General features: G+C 40.9%; 1 long non-coding RNA gene and 1 other non-coding gene across 2 annotated transcripts in view; both read right to left on the bottom strand.

Moving 5' to 3' along the window:
* Positions 1-18,877, bottom strand: part of LOC132541796 (uncharacterized) — a 148,277-nt gene that overhangs the window by 31,543 nt on the left and 97,857 nt on the right. The gene's annotated exons all lie outside the window — the stretch shown is intronic.
* Positions 8,729-8,838, bottom strand: LOC132542811 (U6 spliceosomal RNA). Its single transcript, XR_009553778.1, has one exon. It is a non-coding gene; the product is annotated as a U6 spliceosomal RNA (small nuclear RNA).

Genomic DNA, 18,877 nt, shown 5'->3' with positions numbered 1-18,877 from the left:
GGAGGGCAAGAGAGAAGGATATATATATATATATATATATATATATATATATATATATAGAGAGAGAGAGAGAGAGAGAGAGAGACTTGCAGCATGGCTTCACTACTTGCAAAGCTTCCCCCCTACAGGTGAGGACTGGGGACTTGAACTCAGGTTCTTGGCATTGTAAAATGTGTACTCAACTAGGTGCACCACCACCCAGCCCTCAGTAACTTCTTTGTAGACATTCAAAAGTTCAGTCACTGTACACTCCTCTTTGGGGTAGAGGTTGTCTCTCAAGAAAGCTTACTTTCAGTTGACCTCTCATAAGTGACCCTACTGCCAACTTAGTGTCCTAATGAAGTTTGATGCCTTGATTCACTTTTTAAAAAATATTATCTTTATTTATTTATTAGATAGAGACTTCCAGAAATCGAGAGGGAAGGGTGATAGATAGGGAGAGAGATAGAGAGACACCTGAAGCCTTGCTTCACCACTCATGAAACTTTCCCCCTGCAGGTGGGGACCGGGGCCTTGAACATGGGTCCTTGTGCACTGTAATGTGTATGCTCAACCAGGTGTGCCACTACTTGGATCCTTGATTCACTTTTGATTTCCGATCTTTGCTCACAAATCTGTTCATTTATCAAGACTTTCTTCCTTGTCTCCCCACTTAAGATCCCCTCCCACAGTTCCCTAGACCAGAACGCCATCAAATTCTGTTTTGACAGCTGCAAACTCCTCCCATTATTTTCCTGGCACTCTTGGCTGATTGATTCATCTACAGGTACACAAATGGCACTTCGTTCACATCACTGAAACCTAGGCCTACAGTTTTTCTCCTCTGGCCCATCACTGGAGAATTTTCTGGAGTGTGGAGGAACTTGATAGTAGAGAGGGGGCAGGGGACCCCTGGGAAAACTCACTGTGCTGTTACGAGTATTGGGCCAATGTGCTTATTTAATTAGTTTGCTTTTCCCCCAGAGAGTGATTCCATTCTCTCCATGGAGGACACCTATATAGTGTGTACCTTTTCTCAAGCGGGCCCTGTCCACAGGGAATCTGAGGGCCTGGCCAGCCAGGAGAAAGATATGAAGGATAGTGGCTAGGGAAGAGACAAGAGAGAAAAACCAAGTTATATTCAATAATTAATAGCAGTAGGCAAAGTAGATGTGACATTAGAAAATGTAATTAGAATGTGCAATGCAATGTATGTACCTAATTGGATGCCTGGGGTCAATTATCACGCATTTCCCCAGCATCCCTTACTAAAGAAATTACTTTGTGTCATGAAATGGAGTCAAGCAAGAACAGCTGAAATCTTCATGGTTACTTCTGTGACCTAGCTAGTTGTACAGGGCATACTACCTAGTAGGTGGCCATGAGATTTACTATTTAGGGCATTTCTGATGAGAATATACAAATAGACACAGGTGGCTTTCAGGAATTCAGTGGAGAGTTGAATCTTTAATCCAGAACAAGACTGTGCTGATTGGTTATCAATCAATGATGAAAATCAGTGATGATTGATAACTGAGCCTTTCTTTAATGATGTTTCCCTCTTTGTTGAGGCACCAAGTTAAAGGCTGATGGCAAACATCTCAGGTCATCCTCCAACAATATGGAGGTATTCTTTTACCCACTCTATTGCTCAGGTAGCTGAGCTCTGAGGCTGTAACTTGTTAAAGGTTATTTGACAGACTAGAAGAGAGTTGAGACTTGAATATAGGTCACTGGACTCCAAAGCCCTGGATCTAAGCTACTAAGTTAAGTGTCTTCTCTGTGGCACTTGCTGGCAGCAACATAGTCTGTATTTCTGACTGCTGAGATGAAGGGAGGCATAAGGCATGGGGGATGCAGCCTGCTAAATTTTCACAGAACAGCAGCTCAACTCACTGTCTTTTTGACACAGGGTGCCTGAGTGAGCCAGGGCTTACAGCAGCAGCCAGTTGAGAGACTGTACTATTTAAAATAAAATATTAAAATTTTTTTTTATCCCACCTCACTTAAGAATAGGTAGATATTTACATTCTGATATTCTCTGATATTCTCTTTGTGTGTGATGCCAGATAGCAATTCCAGGGCCTGGTTCATTTGCAATACCTCTGATAAAAATCCTAGGCCTGGGAGTCCGGCTGTGGCACCGCGGGTTAAGCGCATGTGGCGCAAAGCACAAGGACCAGTGTAAGGATCCCGGTTAGAGCCCGGGGCTCCCCACCTGCAGGGGAATCCTTAACAGGCGGTTAAGTAGGTCTGCAGGGATCTGTCTTTCTCTCCCCTCTCTGCCTATCCCACCTCTCTCCATTTCTCTCTGTCTTATCCAACAATGAACGACATCAGCAATAACAATAATAACCACAGCAAGGCTACAACAACAAGGGCAATAAAAGGGGGAAAAATGGCCTCCACTGTTGGATAGTATGCCAGCTCCCCCTGGCTTCTGCTTAACCATATGCCTATATAGGGATAGATTTAATTCCATTCAAAGCTTTGGTCTATTTACATAAATCACTTTTACATTTACATAAAGCACCACACTCTCTCCAGGGCATTGGTGGTTTAGTGGTAGAATTCTCACCTGCTCCAACCCCTCTCCTTGTCACACCCTGATCCTCTCCTTGTCACACTCTGATTTTCACCAGTCACTTTTCGCTCCACCTGTTTCCACCCTACTTGGAGAGTATCAAATCCTGTTTCCACCCTACTTGGAGAGTATAAAAACAGCTGCTCTTCTGATTAAAGACACTTGGAAATTGCTTTCCGGCTCCGAGAGTTCCAGAGTGTATCTCCTGCGAAGTTAGTGCGGCACGAGTTCCTGATCCCTCTCCCACGCAGCAGCCTAGATCGGCTCCAGTTGAGTTCTCTCCAACCCAGAGAGCACTAGCTCGGGAAGAAGTACCCTCAGGCTATCCCAGCACTCCACGAGCAGTGGATTCATGGTGCAGGCACTGAGCCCCAGAAATAACCCTGGAGGCAAAAAAAAAATCCTAGACCCATTTTCTTCTTTACCTTTTGGAAAAGAGAGGAAGAGAGAAGGGTGTGGGAGACATCACAGATAGAGGAGAGACACTATAGCACTGTTCCAACATCCATGGTGCAGTCCATGATACTCCAGTGGGGGAATGAGGCTTAAACTCAAGATGTATGTTCTACTATGTGTGGTAGCTCCAACTTAAAATTTTGACCTTTTCAAAAAGTTAGAGTAAATTACACTTGACATAAATATTTCTGTTTTGACCAGTTTTAAGTGTACAGTCCAGTGGTAGTAAGTGCATTTACATTGTTGTAAAGCAGCCATTTTTCTTTAAACATACACAATGCTCTCATTTGCCATCTCTGTTGAAACAAGAGGTCAGTTTCCCTGGGAGTACCAGATGTTTCTCTGAACCAGCTAGCTGGATATAAGGAGGTGGCAATGTGGGAGGGTAAACCTGTGAGCTCCTCCCACTTCACAGAAAAATACTCAATGACCAACTATAGAGTATCTGACCTTCAGGGCCATTTTTCTCAGGGAAAGGACAGCTACATGTGTACACCACCAGCTTTGGATTTGACGAAAGTGGAAGGGTTTAAAAGGATGAAAAACAGACAACTAGTTTTGGAGCCTCAGGCATGAAAATATTTTTTACAACATATGGAAAAGGAAATTTTATCATTTCTGGTATATATATATATACATATGTATATATATGTATATATATATGTATATACATATACATATATATATACATATATATACATATATATATATATGTATATATATATATATATGTATATACACACATATATATATGTATATATATGTATATATATATATTCCCGTTTGTTGCCCTTGTTGTTTTGTTGTAGTTATTGTTGTTGTTACTGATATTGTTGTTGTTGGATAGGACAGAGAGAAATGGAGAGAGGAGGGGAAGACATGGGGGGGAGAGAAAGATAAACACCTGCAGACCTGCTTCACAGCTTGTGAAGTGACTTCCCTGCAGGTGAGGATCCGGAGGCTCGAACCAGGATCCTTATGCTGGTCCTTGCACTTTGTACCACCTGCGCTTAACCCACTGTGTTACCACCCAACTCCTTTTTTTTTTTCTTAGCCACTCAGCTGTCAGTTGACATTTGGGTTGTTTCTATGTTTCCATGTTTGGGCTTTTCCTTTTTCACATTTTTTTGTTTGATTTTTAAAGAAAGAGAGTGTGTATGAAAGAGACCATCACACTGAAATTTCCTTCCATGCGCTGGGGACTGGGCTTGAACCTGTGTCACACACATGACAAAGCAGCTCACATTTTCCATATATTGGACAGTACTTGAACGGAGACTATTAAGTGAGATAGGCCAAAGAAAAAAGAATGAATACCAGATGATTTCACTTATAGGTGGTACTTTGAAGTAAGGGATTAAAAGGGAAATATAGGAGGGGCTTGGACAGGGTGAGGTGTACTGCAGCAAAGCAAAGGACCCTGGACTAGGGCAAGATGGGGGTGGGGGTTATTCTTAGGTATCCAGTGCACAATGGTGAAGACATATTTGAGTTGGTGGTGAGAGTGAGACACCTATTACAGGGAGATAAGAGACTATACCAATGTGTCAACAACTGCAACTAAATAAAATGATTAAAAAGAAGGTCATTTTGTATAATCACTATACTGTCTCCCCAGCCCTGCACCTAGTTTTGACCAACATCATATTTAACATAAAGGTGACTCAGACAGAGGGAGTTTTCACTGCCTACTGAGAGGTCTGGACTGGTATCATCTGTATTAGTGGATTTATTTGTCTCTAATATTCATCAAGCAACTGTTAATTCACATTTTAGCTTTTTTGTTTTCCACCACAGAAGTTCTTGATGTACAGTTCCTATTGACTTATCACAGCAGTCAGTCAGGTGTGTGGGTTCCTGCTTCATTTACAAGTTACAGATCTGAACCTGGGTTTCTGTCTGGTGAGTCTTCTCTGGGGTGCACAGTGATGTTGGGGAGAGCCAGAGCATGAAGGTGACACTACAGTCTATCATCACTCTATTCCTGGGGATTGTCACTAACTGGGAGCAGTTCTTCTTTGATTTTGGGTATACTACAATTTATCTCAGTCTGAAGATCTGGGCAATTCTGCTAACAGTTGCCTACCCTTAATTGGGATATCATGGTACCACTTCCCCTCTCTGAACCTATACTTTCTCCCTGGCCTTGGTCACCTTCCCATGTCATAGTAACCATCACCATGGGGGATGGCATTTTTGGAGAGTTTTATTAGTAGAATTAGAGTAAGATAGATCTGGAGTTGTTGCTAGAATAACTGTACCCCTCTTATCCTATGGTTTTGTTAATGTCTCCTTTCTTAAAAAAATTTAAAAAAGAATATTGAATTGAGAAATGGAATCTGGACTTTGAGCACTGTGAATGACTGACTACCAAATATGTGGTTATGGAGAAGATCACTGATACTTTCTCAAGCAGTTTAAAAGAGGGACTCCAGAGGAGAGGCACTGCTAAATCTTGCAGTAGGTTGGATTTTCTAGAAGTCTTAAGCACAGATTTTGAAAAGAGGCAGACCCATTTCATTCTTTCAAACCTATGAGCTGAGCCCTCACTGAACCTTATGCAGACTTTTCCAATTGCCCAGTGTTATAGAAATCAAAGTCCTGCACTTATGCTTGGCAAATAGCAGCAGTGATCGATGATGCAACTATGGTTACTACTGTTGCCGTGAGTTTGCAACTCTGCAAATAGTTTCCTTTCTCTGTCCCTCTATCAGGTATCTTTGGTACACCAGTCATCCTCCAGCAAGTGCTGTGTGGCTTTCCAAAGTGGCACACAGCCTTATTCTCCTTGGCTCATTTTCAATAAAATTTTAATGGGAAAGGGATGGAATGAAATTATAGCCCAGCCCTTTACTTTGCACAGGAAAGCTTTATTTACAGTCTCAAGAGCAAAAGGACTGACTAGTAATCAGATCATTTATTGTTACTGTTAGCTCAGCATGGAGAAAATTCCCACCAGGAGAGAGGTAATGATTCCAGTTTGAGTGTAACTCTCTGGTCTCAGGGCTCCTGACAATGAGGGTGGACATACTAGTGATAGTAGTTTATGAGTGCAGTAAGTGAGTGTGTGTTTCAGTCAAGTATGTGCAGAGGAAGTACTTGGAACAATAGTCTATGAAAAAAGTAAACATATAAAAAAACAAAAATGAGATTTTATGTATTTTTTAATTTTTTGTTAATGATTTAATATTCATTTACAAAATTATGAGAAAAGGCAGCATCTGCATTATTGTCTCCCCTTGACAACCTTTAGAAGAAACACTGTTTATGATTGGCTAAGATATATACTGGCAAAAACATATATCTCAATGAAGGGACAATTATTGGCCCTATGGCAATCTTTATTAGAATCAAATAAGTAAATGCAGTAAAACTTGAGGTTAACTTAGACATCACTAAAATCTTAGGTGTCTTTCCTCCCCAACTTAAGGCTAGACCTCATATACCTAATACAGGTTTGAATACAAAAAATGACACTCAACACTTAAATAGCTGGGAAAGTCTAAGCTCTTCAGATAAAGAAAGGACTACAAAAGCTGGATCAGGCCAAGAGACTGGCTCACTTAATAGTGGTATTATTATTAAAGGATTATCATTGGGGCTCAGTGCCTGCACTACAAACTGACTGCTCCTGGAGGTCATTTTCTCCATTTTGTTGCTGTTGTTATTGTTGTTGTTGTATAGGACAGAGAGAAATTGAGAGAGTAGGGGAAGACAAAGAGGGGGAGAGACAAACCTGCTTCACCATTTGTGAAGCAACCCTCTTGCAGGTGGGGAGCTGGGGGTTTGAACCCAGATCTGTAGGTGGGTTCTTGCAGATAAAGCCTTCATCATGAAGGCTTTATCCAGTGTGCTACTGCTAGGCCCCCCAATAATGGCCATTTTGGCCAATGCCAGGCCACCTCCTTATCTGGGGCCCTAGTCAGGGAATCCTTGGGTTCCCACATGGATACGATGGGCTGAGACCTCTCTAATAGATCTCTCTCTCCACCATCACTGGTAACTTCCATTAGGAACATTATCATAAGATCTCTTGTGGACCTTTCCTGGAACAGGCTCTCAGTGTAAGGCAGCAATGGTAGGGATTGCTTCACTCTCCAAAGGGAGATTGTGTCATCTTACCCTGCCACATGGAGGAAGACTGGTCCTGAAATGAGTGCAGCTTAGAAAGTTCCCAGCTATGACCACAGACTGCAAGTTCAGACTGACAAGAACTCGGAGGTTACACAGACCACTGTGATAAATACAAATACATATGGACTTTGGGTCAGATAGATGGTGTTAACAGTAAATTGTATTTATATACTTTCCTCATATTGGGAGCTACTTTCTACCCTAATACAGATTTCTAGTTCTATTATTAACTCTGACACCATCTTCCCAGAAATTTTTTTATGTTTTAATATTATTTTTTCTCTGTCGTTCAGATCAGTAAGTTCTATTTATTTATCTTCAAGTTCACTGAAGTTTTTTTCTGTTGTGCTATGCTACTTTTGAGACTATTCACTGATATCTTGAATATTATAATTACTGTATTTTTCAGTTCTGAAATTTCTATTTGGTTGTTTTATTGTTGTTGTTATTGATGTTGTTGGATAGGACAGAGAGAAATGGAGAGAGGAGGGGAAGACAGAGAGGGGGAGAGAAAGATAGACACCTGCAGACCTGCTTCACCATTTGTGAGGCAACTCCCCTGCAGGTGGGGAGCACTACCACCTACTCCCGAGTATTGTTGTTGGTTTTTTTTTTCTATAGAAATTGATTTAAAGTCTTATTCATAAACTTCCAAGGTCTATGCCATCTTGATTTTGGCATCTGTAGATATTTGCTTATGTGAATTAAGACCTTCCTGATTCTTTGCATACAGGTTCATTCTGGATTGTATCCTGGACATTTTATTTTATTTTTTACTGATTTTATTTTATTTTTTGCCATCAGGGTCACCAAAGCTTAGTGTTTATCTGACCAAACTCTTTATTTAAAGATCTTGTCGCCTTATGTATTCTCTCTTTGACTTTTATGTCTAATGATAACAACGGGAAATTAAAACCCCCTGTATTATTGTATTGCTATCAATAATTCTCTTCAGCTGAACTAAAAGCTGTTCTATAGGCTTTGATACTCCTTCATGAAGTGCATATGTGTCAGAGAGAGTTAAGTTTTTTCAAGATACTTGATCTCCTGACTAAAAACTGTCTGTGACTTGCTTTATAAAGATAAATTTAAATTTTAGTGAGAGAGAGAGAGAGAGAGATCCAAAGCATCAGTCAGGGATACGAAATGTTGGTGATTGAATTCAGGACCTCATGCTTGAAAGTTCTAATACTTTATCCATTGTACCACTTCCTAGGTCACATGGTCTTTTGTTTTAATTGAAGTTTATTTTGTCTGATATAAGAATGCCTGCACCTGTTTGTATAATCATTTGCTCCCATTGCCTGTAGACATATTTTCTAACCTTTTACTTTGAGTCCAAGTTATCCGTTAAATACAAATGTCATAATTTGTTTTCTGATTCATTCTGCCATGTTATGCCTTTTGATTAGTGACTTCAGGAAAGCCATTGACATTTTGTGAGATTATAGTCATGAAAATGTTAACTAACATTTCTCTGTGTGGGTCACAGTTGTTCTTGAGGCTTGTCTCTGGTTTATTCTCCACTTTTATATTTCTTGTAGTGTTGATTTTGTGGTTTTGAAAAGAATAAACCAAAATAGGGGGCACTTCACAAATTTGTGTATCATCCTCCCGCAAGAGTCATACTAATAATCTACTTTGTATTATTACAACTTTAGCATATGTGCTGCTGCAGTGAGCAGAACATTTTGATTCTTATGTTTTGAGCCTCTGTCTTATTTATAGAAACCAATATAGACTGTTGGCTATTTTCTTATTTATCTATTTATTTATTTATTTTCCCTTTTGTTTCCCTTGTTTTATTGTTGTAGTTGTTACTGATGTTGTAATTGTTGGAGAGGACAGAGACAAATGGAGAGAGGAGGAGAAGACAGAGAGGGGGAGAGAAGATAGACACCTGCAGACCTGCTTCACTGCCTGTGAAGCGACTCCCCTGCAGGTGGGGAGCTGGGGGCTGGAACTGGGATCCTTAAACTGGTCCTTGAGCTTTGCACCATGTGAGCTTAACCTACTGTGCTACCACCCAACCCCTTTGACTATTTTCTTTTAGCAGGCAACTAAACAGATTATGTTCAGGCCATAAATTCCAACCCAATTGGGGGTTGTAACTCCAATTGTTGGTTTAGTTTTTGAAGTCTTTACTTCTTCTTCTTCTAGCGTTTGCCCTTCTTCCGTAGCCAGTCAACAGCGTCAGGTTGAGCCTGATGTAAAGTTTCGAGACCTCCTTTGAATCTGGAGAGGTGGCAGTCGTTGACTATGTGGGTCATAGTCTGTCTGGAGCCGCAGGGGCAATTCGGGTCGCCTCTGGCTCCCCAGCGATGGAACATAGCGGCGCACCGGCCATGGCCTGTTCGATAGCGATTGAGGAGGGCCCAATCATAACGTGCTAGGTCAAAGCCGGGTTGACGCTTGCAGAGGTCTGTGATGAGGTGTTTGTTCTTTACCTCAGCTGACTGCCAACTCTGTTTCCAAGAGACTGGAACAGAGAAGTTCAGTGTAGGCGTAGGGGACCAGATTGGATGGCGAGACGTCAAGCATTGGACAGGGTGGGTAAAGATATCCGCGTATATTGGCAGGTCCGGTCCAGCGTAGACGTGGGAAATGAACTTAGATGATGCCGCATCCCGACGAATATCTGGTGGGGTGATGTTGCTAAGAACTGGCAGCCATGGAACCGGGGTGGAATGGATGGTTCCAGAAATTATCCTCATGGAGGAATATAATTTGGAATCGACCAAGTGGACATGGGGGCTACGGAACCATACTGGGGCACAGTATTCTGCAGTGGAATAGCATAATGCCAGAGATGATGATTGTAGTGTGGAAGCGCTCGTGCCCCATGAGGAGCTGGCCAGTCTCTGTTCCATATCTGATACTCCAAAGTCAATGACTAGTAGAATCATCCTGGAGTTAGTTGGTGTGTGGATTAGCATATAGTTCCCCTTTGTATCACTTGAATTTTTTAACCTGTTTGTGGAATTACTTCTTAGGTCATTCTTTTTCTATCTCCATGGAACTTCCTGGATTTCTGGGTATATTGTTTTCTATTATGAAAGCTGAGACTTCTGTTAATTCATTCACACATGTACTTCTAGAACTCTGAGTATCCTTAGTCCAAGTGGTGGGAGGACAGAAAGAGAAAGAAAAAAAAAAAAGAGGCACATCTCTTGAGACTATATGTCATTAAAGGAAAATAACCTCCTCTCAGAACTGTATTCCTTGTGAACCCTATTGCTGCCATTGTTGATTTCATAGGACAAAGAAAGTGGAGAAAAGAGGAAAAAATGAAGGGAATTTTTCAGAACTATGTGTGTTTTTCTTTCTATTCTACAAGTCAGAACCAAAGAGCTTCTGTGGGGTTCTGAGTCTGTGCCATGATGTCCAGGTCTCAGGCTGTGCAGCGGTTAGGTAGAAGGTTGTGGAGATAAAAAGACAGTTCAATGTTATTTCAAAATTTCATCATATTCTTGTGTGTGCTTCTACTAAGTCATTTTCAGAATTTTCAAATTCTCAGTTGTGGTGTTGCCTAGGTATTCTTTTTGCAGCCAGTGGATGAGACAGGGTGGTTTTTTTTATCTTATCTAAAACAGGATACTGATTCTGTCTTCAATACAAAATATATACCTGATCAATGTAAAATAAATTTCAAATGACAGTGAATCATATAGAGTAAATGCGGGTAGAAACAGTATTTTCTTCCCAATTCCTCCTCCCAAAGTAAGGGCTGCTAATGGTTTTTTTAAATTTATAAAATGGAAATATTGACAAGAGTGGTCCAGGAGGTGGCGCAGTGGTTAAGGCACTAGACTCTCAAGCATAAGGTCCTGAGTTCAGTCCCTGGAAGCACATGTACCAGAGTGATGCCTGGTTATTTGTCTCTTTCCTATCTTTCTCATTAATAAATAAAGCCTTTAAAAAAAGAAAAAAAAAGAAATAAAAACAAGACTAGGATAAGAGGGATATAAGTCCACAAAATTCCCACCACCAGAACTCCCTATCCCATCCCATCCCTTGAAAGCTTCCCTATTCTTTAATAACTCTGGGAATATAGACCCAGGATCATTTCAGGGTACAGAAGGTGGAAAGTCTGGCTTATGTAGTTGCTTCTCTGATGAAAATGGGCATTGGCAAGTTGATCCATACTCCCTACCTGTCTCTATCTTTCCCTAATGGGCCAGGGCTCTGGGGAGACTGGGCTTCAGGACACAAAGTGGGGTTGTCTGCCCAGAGAAGTCAGGTTGGCATCATGGTAGCATCTGGAACCTGGTGGCTGAAAATGTGTTAAGATATAAAGCAGAACACATTGTTAAGTAATGAAAGACAAGAATATTGCAGATGAGATTTGGGGTTTCCATTTTTGGAAAAATCTGGTAGGCTCATTTTAGGTATATTCCAAGGGGCCTATGACTTTACTAGTTTTTGCCTGAGCCTGACAGCTAACATGCAAGCTTATCTAGAGTATTTTCTGGGGAGATGGTGTCATAGTTGGAATAAGGACTAGAAAGCTGGATCATGGAAAAGAGTAGTTCCCAAATATGGGAAAAATATGTAAACATTGTTAACTGTAAACCCCATTGATTTGGTTTTGGGTCCATACTCAGCAAAGGAGCCTGTGTAACCTCTGTATCCCTGTAGGTCTGAGCTCACATTCTTTGGTCATGGCTAGGAACATTCAAGGCTGCACTAGTTTCAGGACCAGTCTTCTTCAAATGCTAGAGTATGTTGCCCAACTTTCCTTCCAAGGATGGGGCAGTCCCTACCATTGTTGTGCCACATTGAGGGAAAGGTCCTGTAGAAGCCCACAGAGTGGTCCATTATGTTGTTCCTGATGAGGTGATCAGGGCCAGTGGATAGAGGGATCTGTTAGAGGTCTAGGCCCATCATGTCTGTGTGGGAATCCCAGGACTCCCTGACTAGGGCTCCAGGAGCTGGGGTGGCCTGGTAGTGACCAAAGAGCTATCATTATGGTATACTGGTCTCTTGCTTTTATCCATCTTTTATAGTCCTTTGTCTGACAAGGTTAGCCTTGGAGTGATTGAGGGACGTGAAATAGGTAGCAGGTTAGGAGAGTATCTAGGTCTAAGTAGAAACTATTTGATTAGGTACTTATGGTGTCTTTTTAGGGCTGCTGATATTTTAGTCTGTAATTTTTCCAGACCTTTCTCTAATGTATAGAATGACATCCTGTGGAGGAAGTCTGGTTTTGGGGACAGGAATGTCAGGACCAATTCCCAGAGTGGAGGCTTTCTGATCTAGTTCTCTTTAACTTGATAACATATAATTTTACCGGTGACATGAATATGGCTTCATCAGTTCCCATCTAACGGGGACTTATAACATTGACTCTCAGTCAAGTTCTGAAGGTGGAATGGATAAGGCATATGGGATTTTTTTCTTTTTAAAAATTTATTCCCTTTTGTTGCGCTTGTTTTTTTATTGTTGTAGTTATTATTATTGTTATTGATGTTGTCGTCATTGGATAGGACAGAGAGAAATGGAAAGAGGAGGGGAAGATAGACTGGGGAGAGACCTGCTTCACCTCTTGTGAAACGACTTCCCTGCAGGTGGGGAGCCGGGGGGTTCAAATCGGGATCCTTAAGCTGGTCCTTGAGTTCTGCACCACCTGCACTTAACCTGTTGGTTACTGCCCAACTCCTGGCATATAGGATTTCTAACCAGAGTTTTGCATGTAGTAAGTGTTGAGTATATGTTTCTGTAATATATATATATATATATATATATATATATGTAACTCAGTGTGCTTAAATATGATTCAATGAGTCATTAAAACCAAAGGATGTTTTTTTCCCTTCTAAGTTGCCTTGGATTTCTTTCTGTGTAAATAGATATAAATTTACATTATTTTGGACAGATGATTTCATTTGGCATTGTTGTATAAAAATGCAATAACTTAATCCTACTTCCTTACAACCAATGTCCTCATAATATTGCTCTCTCTGTCTTCCCTCTGTCAATAGAGGCATAGAAGAGTGACTCCCCCCATCTCTTCCATAAACAGTGAAGACTCAATTGAGTCACAGAAGAACACAAGCCCAGAAATAACAAAAGGGAACCAACCACCATCCATCTTAATCCAGTAATTGATCTTGTGTAGGTCTGAGGTAAGGGATACATTTGAATGTATATTAAAGGCTTCAAGATTTGTGTGTTACACAGGCAACAAAAAGGTACTGATTAACTTGCTTCTAAGCCTGTGGAACACCAGCTTCCCCCCCCCCCCAAAGCACCAGAATGATTCTGTGGAGTATTTTGGTTCAATCTGGGAGGTGGCTTTTTTCAGAGCAATGACTCCTCTAGCGAGGAGAAATTACCCATAGGAAAATGTTCAGAAGCTCAATAGTAAACAACATTTAACACAATAGTTTCTACCTTTCAATCCTATTCAGTCTCTCTGAGGATATCAAAGAATCCAGACCAGTGTTCTGTTGCCATTACTAGTTCTCCAGCCTTTGCTACTCTTAACCACTCCCTAGACTTCAGCTTTTCGTCCCCCCCCCCTTTTTCTCAGTATCTAGGCCACATATATGTATTATTTCTCTACTCTCTGGTAAACTTTAATTTTTTTTCCACTTCAGAAAAAGAGACATAGAAGAACACCACAACACAGGAATTTCCTTTGGTGTGAGGCTTGAAACTGGGCTATGAGCATGGCCAGGCATGTGTTCAACCAGGTGGACTATTAGTCAGCCTTGCTTCTTACCCTTTTTAAAGCAGGGAAACATACCTGGGGATTACAATCTGACAGGCCCTGACATTTAGGCAGAAATTAATTGAAACAAAAATCAACTCCAGATGGATCAAGGACCTGGATGTAAGTCCAGAAACTATCAAATACTTAGAGGAAAACATTGGTGGAACACTTTTCCACCTAAACCTCAAGGATATCTTTGATGAAACAAACCCAATTAAAAGGAAGACTAAAGCAGAAACAAACCAATGGGACTACATCAAATTGAAAAGCTTCTGCACAGCCAAAGAAACTATCACACAAACAAAAGAGACCCCTCACAGAATGGGAGAAGATCTTCACATGCCAAATATCAGACAAGAGACTAGTCACCAAAATATACAAAGAGCTCAGCAAACTTTGCACCAAAAAAGCAAATGACCCCATCCAAGAATGGGAAGAGGATATGAACAAAACATTCACTTCAGAGGAGATCCAAAAGGCTAACAAACATATAAAACCTGCTCCAGGTTGCTTATTGTCAGAGAAATGCAAATAAAGACAACATTGAGATACCACCTCACTCCTGTGAGAATGGCATACATCAAAAAGGACAGCAGCAACAAATGCTGGAGAGGCTGTGGGATCAGAGGAACCCTTCTGAACTGCTGGTGGGAATATAAATTGGTCCAGACTCTCTGGAGAGCAGTCTGAAGAACTCTCACAAGGCTAGACATGGACCTTCCCTATGACCCAGTAATTCCTCTCCTGGGGATATACCCCAAGGATTCCATAATGCCCAATCAAAAAGATATGTGTACTCCTATATTCATAGCAGCACAGTTCATAATAGCTAAAACCTGGAAGCAACTCAGGTACCCAACAACAGATGAGTGGCTAAGAAAGCTGTGTTTATATACATGATGGAATACCATGCAGCTATTAAGAACAATGAACTCACCTTCTCTGACCCATCTTGGACAGAGCTAGAAGGAATTATGTTAAGTTACCTAAGTCAGAAAGATAAAGGTGAGTATGGGATGATTCCACTCATCTACAGAAGTTGAGAAAGAAGAACAGAAATGGAAACTAAAAGCAGGATCTGACTAAATAGAGAGTAGGGCAACAAAGTAAAAATCCTGTGGTGAGGGGGAGGGTGGACATTCAGCTTTACCGGGGCGGTGGGGGGGGGGTGGGCTGGGAGGGTGGAATGGGACAGAGTCTTTTGGTCGTCGGAATGGTGTTTATGTACACTCCTATTAAAGTGTAGTCATATAAATCACTATTTAATTAATATGAGAGGGGAAAATTGATTGTATGTCTGGAACTTTTTAAAACACAGACTGAGTCTTTTTAATATATAAACTGAGTCTTTTGATATGTCAAAAGCCTAGACCAGGTAGAATAGAAACAGCTGGTGGCCCAGCTATATACAAGATGCTGGGTATTATACAGCAAACCCTAACAAAGGGACTTTTCAAAGTTAACCCAATTACCAAATAATGTGATGATAACAATAACTATCCATTGACTTCTTGAACCCTAAGACAGCAGGAACCTCACATTTCCACTATAGAGCCTGTATTTTCCCCAGTCCTGTAACCTTAGGGTGGGGCCCACTTTCCTGCATGCTTCTCTCAATTCATATCAAATAATATTGCATCCACTGATCCCAACCTAATCAACGCAAAGAGTGCCACCCAACCATGCTTCACTTCAGACTGTGTCCAGAGACTTTACGTGTGGAATGACAACCCTTCAGCTTCATTACACGGGTGAGACCTTTCCTTTCATAGTGTTCTCTAACTCCATTTCAGGTGGTTCACTTCCTAACAAAGTCCCAAAACCCAGATATAGACCAGGTATCCTGAGATAGAGCATATGTTCACATGTATCCATAAACCAGGGAAAAATATATACCTGAAAGCAGAAGTACACAAGAGTCTGCAGTGAGTACCCCCCAACACTTCATCTGCACTATTCCAGCCTTTAGGTCCATAATTGTTCAAGAATTTGTTTGGCTTTGTATGTTAACTCTCTTTTCAGCCACCAGGTTCCAGATGCCAGCATGGTGCCAACCAGACTTCCCTGGACAGACAACCCCACCAATGTGACCTGGAGCTCCGCTTCCCCGGAGCCCCACCCTGCTAGGGAAAGAGAGAGGCAGACTGGGAGTATGGATCTACCAGTCAATGACCATGTTCAGCAGGGAAGCAATTACAGAAGCCAGACCTTCCACCTTCTGCAACCCACAACGACCCTGGGTCCATACTCCCAGAGGGATAAAGAATGGGAAAGCTATCAGGGGAGGGGATGGGGTATGGAGATCAGGTGGTGGGAACTGTATGGAGCTGTACCCTTCTTATCCTATGGTTTTGTTAATGTCTCCTTTCTTAAATAAAATATATATATAAATGAAAACATCCTATCATTGATTGTGTTTGTTTTTCTCTCATGGAAAGACATCAGCTACAGGGCACAAAGAATACCTCCTGTTTCCTCTTATCTTTCTGGGTTCTGATGGAATAGAGTTCAGAGGCTTCTGGTCATCTTCCCATAACATCTAGCCCTCTGGGAGTATGGTCCAAAGTTCTTTATGGGGTTAGTAGATGGAAGGTTTGGCTTCTGTAGTTGATTCTTTGCTGGACATGGGTGATGGCAGGTTGATCCATACCTTCTTCATGTCTCTATTTTTCCCTAATGGGGCAGGGCTCTGGAGAAGTTAGGTTCTGGGACACATTGATGAGGTCATTTGTCCAAGGTAGTTCAGGTTGAAATTGCAGTAGCATTTGCAAATTTGTGGCTGAAATACATTAAGATATAAAACAAGACAGAATGTTTAATGAACGGGACAATAAAGTAGGGCTAGAGCAAATGGGAAAGAAAATTTATGGTGGATAGATGCTAAGGACTCTATTTTTGGTATGTTCTTAGGGACCCATGACTATGGTAATTTTTTCTGGAGCTTGATAGCTAAGTTGATATATATATATATTTGCCAATATATCTCTTAGCCAATTGTATATACTTTTTATTCTAAAGATTGTCAAAGGTTGACAATAATGCTGATTCTGTCAAAAGAGACTAAGAAACATATCTTACTTTCTTTTGTATAGTTAGTTGAGTAGATAAAGTGATTGAGGTACTTGAGGTAGGGGGTAGGAAAGGAGGGAATCTAGGCCTAAGTAGTAAATATTTGATTACACAATTTATAGTGCCTTCTTTAGGCCATTATATCAGATTGCTGAGTTTATTATGCCTGAATCTACTCACAGAGGACTATTAAGCACTTTTATTTTGAGGTATATAGTTTCCTTTAACTTATGGACACATGTATAAATGTATCCAGTCCCCTAGACCTTAGTCTGTATCTAGGATTTGTAACTTTGTTGTAGAGTGTGCCATTTGAACTGGAACTGAGTAGTCCTATGTGTTAGGAAAGGTCTCACCAGATTATTGGAGTTGGAAGGTTGAGATCTTGGGCTTGCTACTTGCTGTCTATAGATACAATAGGAAGTACAAAGGCAGTGGCAGCATAATGTGGCATGGTGACACGGTTTTGTTGATCTAGTTGAAGTTAGTAGAGGCAGTATAACAACATAAGGGATTGAGAGGAGAAGTATCAAGAAATAGAAGCAAAATCTTAGAGGTTCTGAGACTGGGAAAAATATGGATTTTAAAGAGGAGTGGTGGTGGGGGCTTGGCAGGTAGTGGTTCACCTGGTTAAGGGCACACATTACAATGTGCAAGGACCCAGGTTCAAGCCCCTGGTCCCCACTTGCAGGGAGGAAAACTTCATGAATGGTGAAGCAGGGGTGCAGATGTCTCTCTGTATCTCTAGCTATTTTCTCTTCCTCTTTCAATTTCTCTGTATCCAAAAGTGAATAAGTAAATAAAATGAAAAGATTAAAAATAAGTAAAGAGAATGGGAAAAATTCCTTATGGTTTCACATTTTAAAAAGACAATAGAAAATTATTATTATAACTAAGTTAGTTGGGAACTTGTTTTTCTTTGGAAATCCCATTGTTAGGATTTACTGTACTATATTTGGGCAATTAATTTTTATGGTCAGTGATTCAAGCTTTCTACTTTAAGGAGTGACTATTCTTTGGAATTTGCAACTTACTCCCTTTGACTAGATCATTTGTTTGTTTGTGTTTAACTAGATAACACCCTCACTTGGTTTAAAAAAATATTTATATAACACCAGATTAAAAATCTGCCTCCCAGCCCTGTCTGCACTCTCAATTCCCACACTATACTGGTATTCTCATCTCTGTAGGGTTTTCCAAAGAATTTATGTGAATTTGACCTGTTAGACTGTACATGCTCCCCAATACTCTTTCTGCTGAAATGAAGACCTACTTTTTATACTATTCTGTGTCTTGCCTGTATAACAAAATACCCTGGCGTGATCTCCTTGTCTTTGTATTGCCTCATTCTTTGTTCTGTCATATAGAATTCCATTCTGTAGATACACATGGTTTCCTATTGGTAGACATATGTGGCATTGGCTGCTTTTCTATCCATAGAGTTGTCTGGAGTCATCTGAGCTCACATCAACCTGGGTGCTTTGTATACATCTACAAGGCAGTGCTAAGTCAAGAGAACACCATTTTGTTGTTTTGGCAGGCAGACCCAAACTGTTCCTCAAAGTAGGTTATAGATTTTTCTTAAAATTGCTTTACTAATTGAAGATTTACCAAAAGGATCTGAAGAGGGCAGTAGTACTGGTGATATGAAGACATATATGGAGATTCTGTGAGTTTGATAAATGACTGTATCTGGAATGAATGATAGATACCCTTGCCATAGAACTACTCTGCTGGAAGAGTAGCACAGGTAGGGATCCGTGAGTGCTGTTTGCTGCTCCTCTCAGTAAACCCTATCCTGGTATGAAGTGTCCCAGGTGCCCAAATGTGATTGGCCAAGGTCCCAGGAGAATCCTTTTCCCCCAGCCTGGAAGAAATTAGACATTTCCCTTTTCTAGGATCCTGTTGTTAAAGTTCGGGGGCTCCAACAGGCCAGGCTA

Source organism: Erinaceus europaeus, chromosome 1, assembly GCF_950295315.1.
Source record: "Erinaceus europaeus chromosome 1, mEriEur2.1, whole genome shotgun sequence".
NCBI classification, from domain to species: domain Eukaryota; kingdom Metazoa; phylum Chordata; class Mammalia; order Eulipotyphla; family Erinaceidae; genus Erinaceus; species Erinaceus europaeus.
Note: the sequence above shows the minus strand (reverse complement) of the source record. Positions and strands in the feature narration are given on the sequence as shown.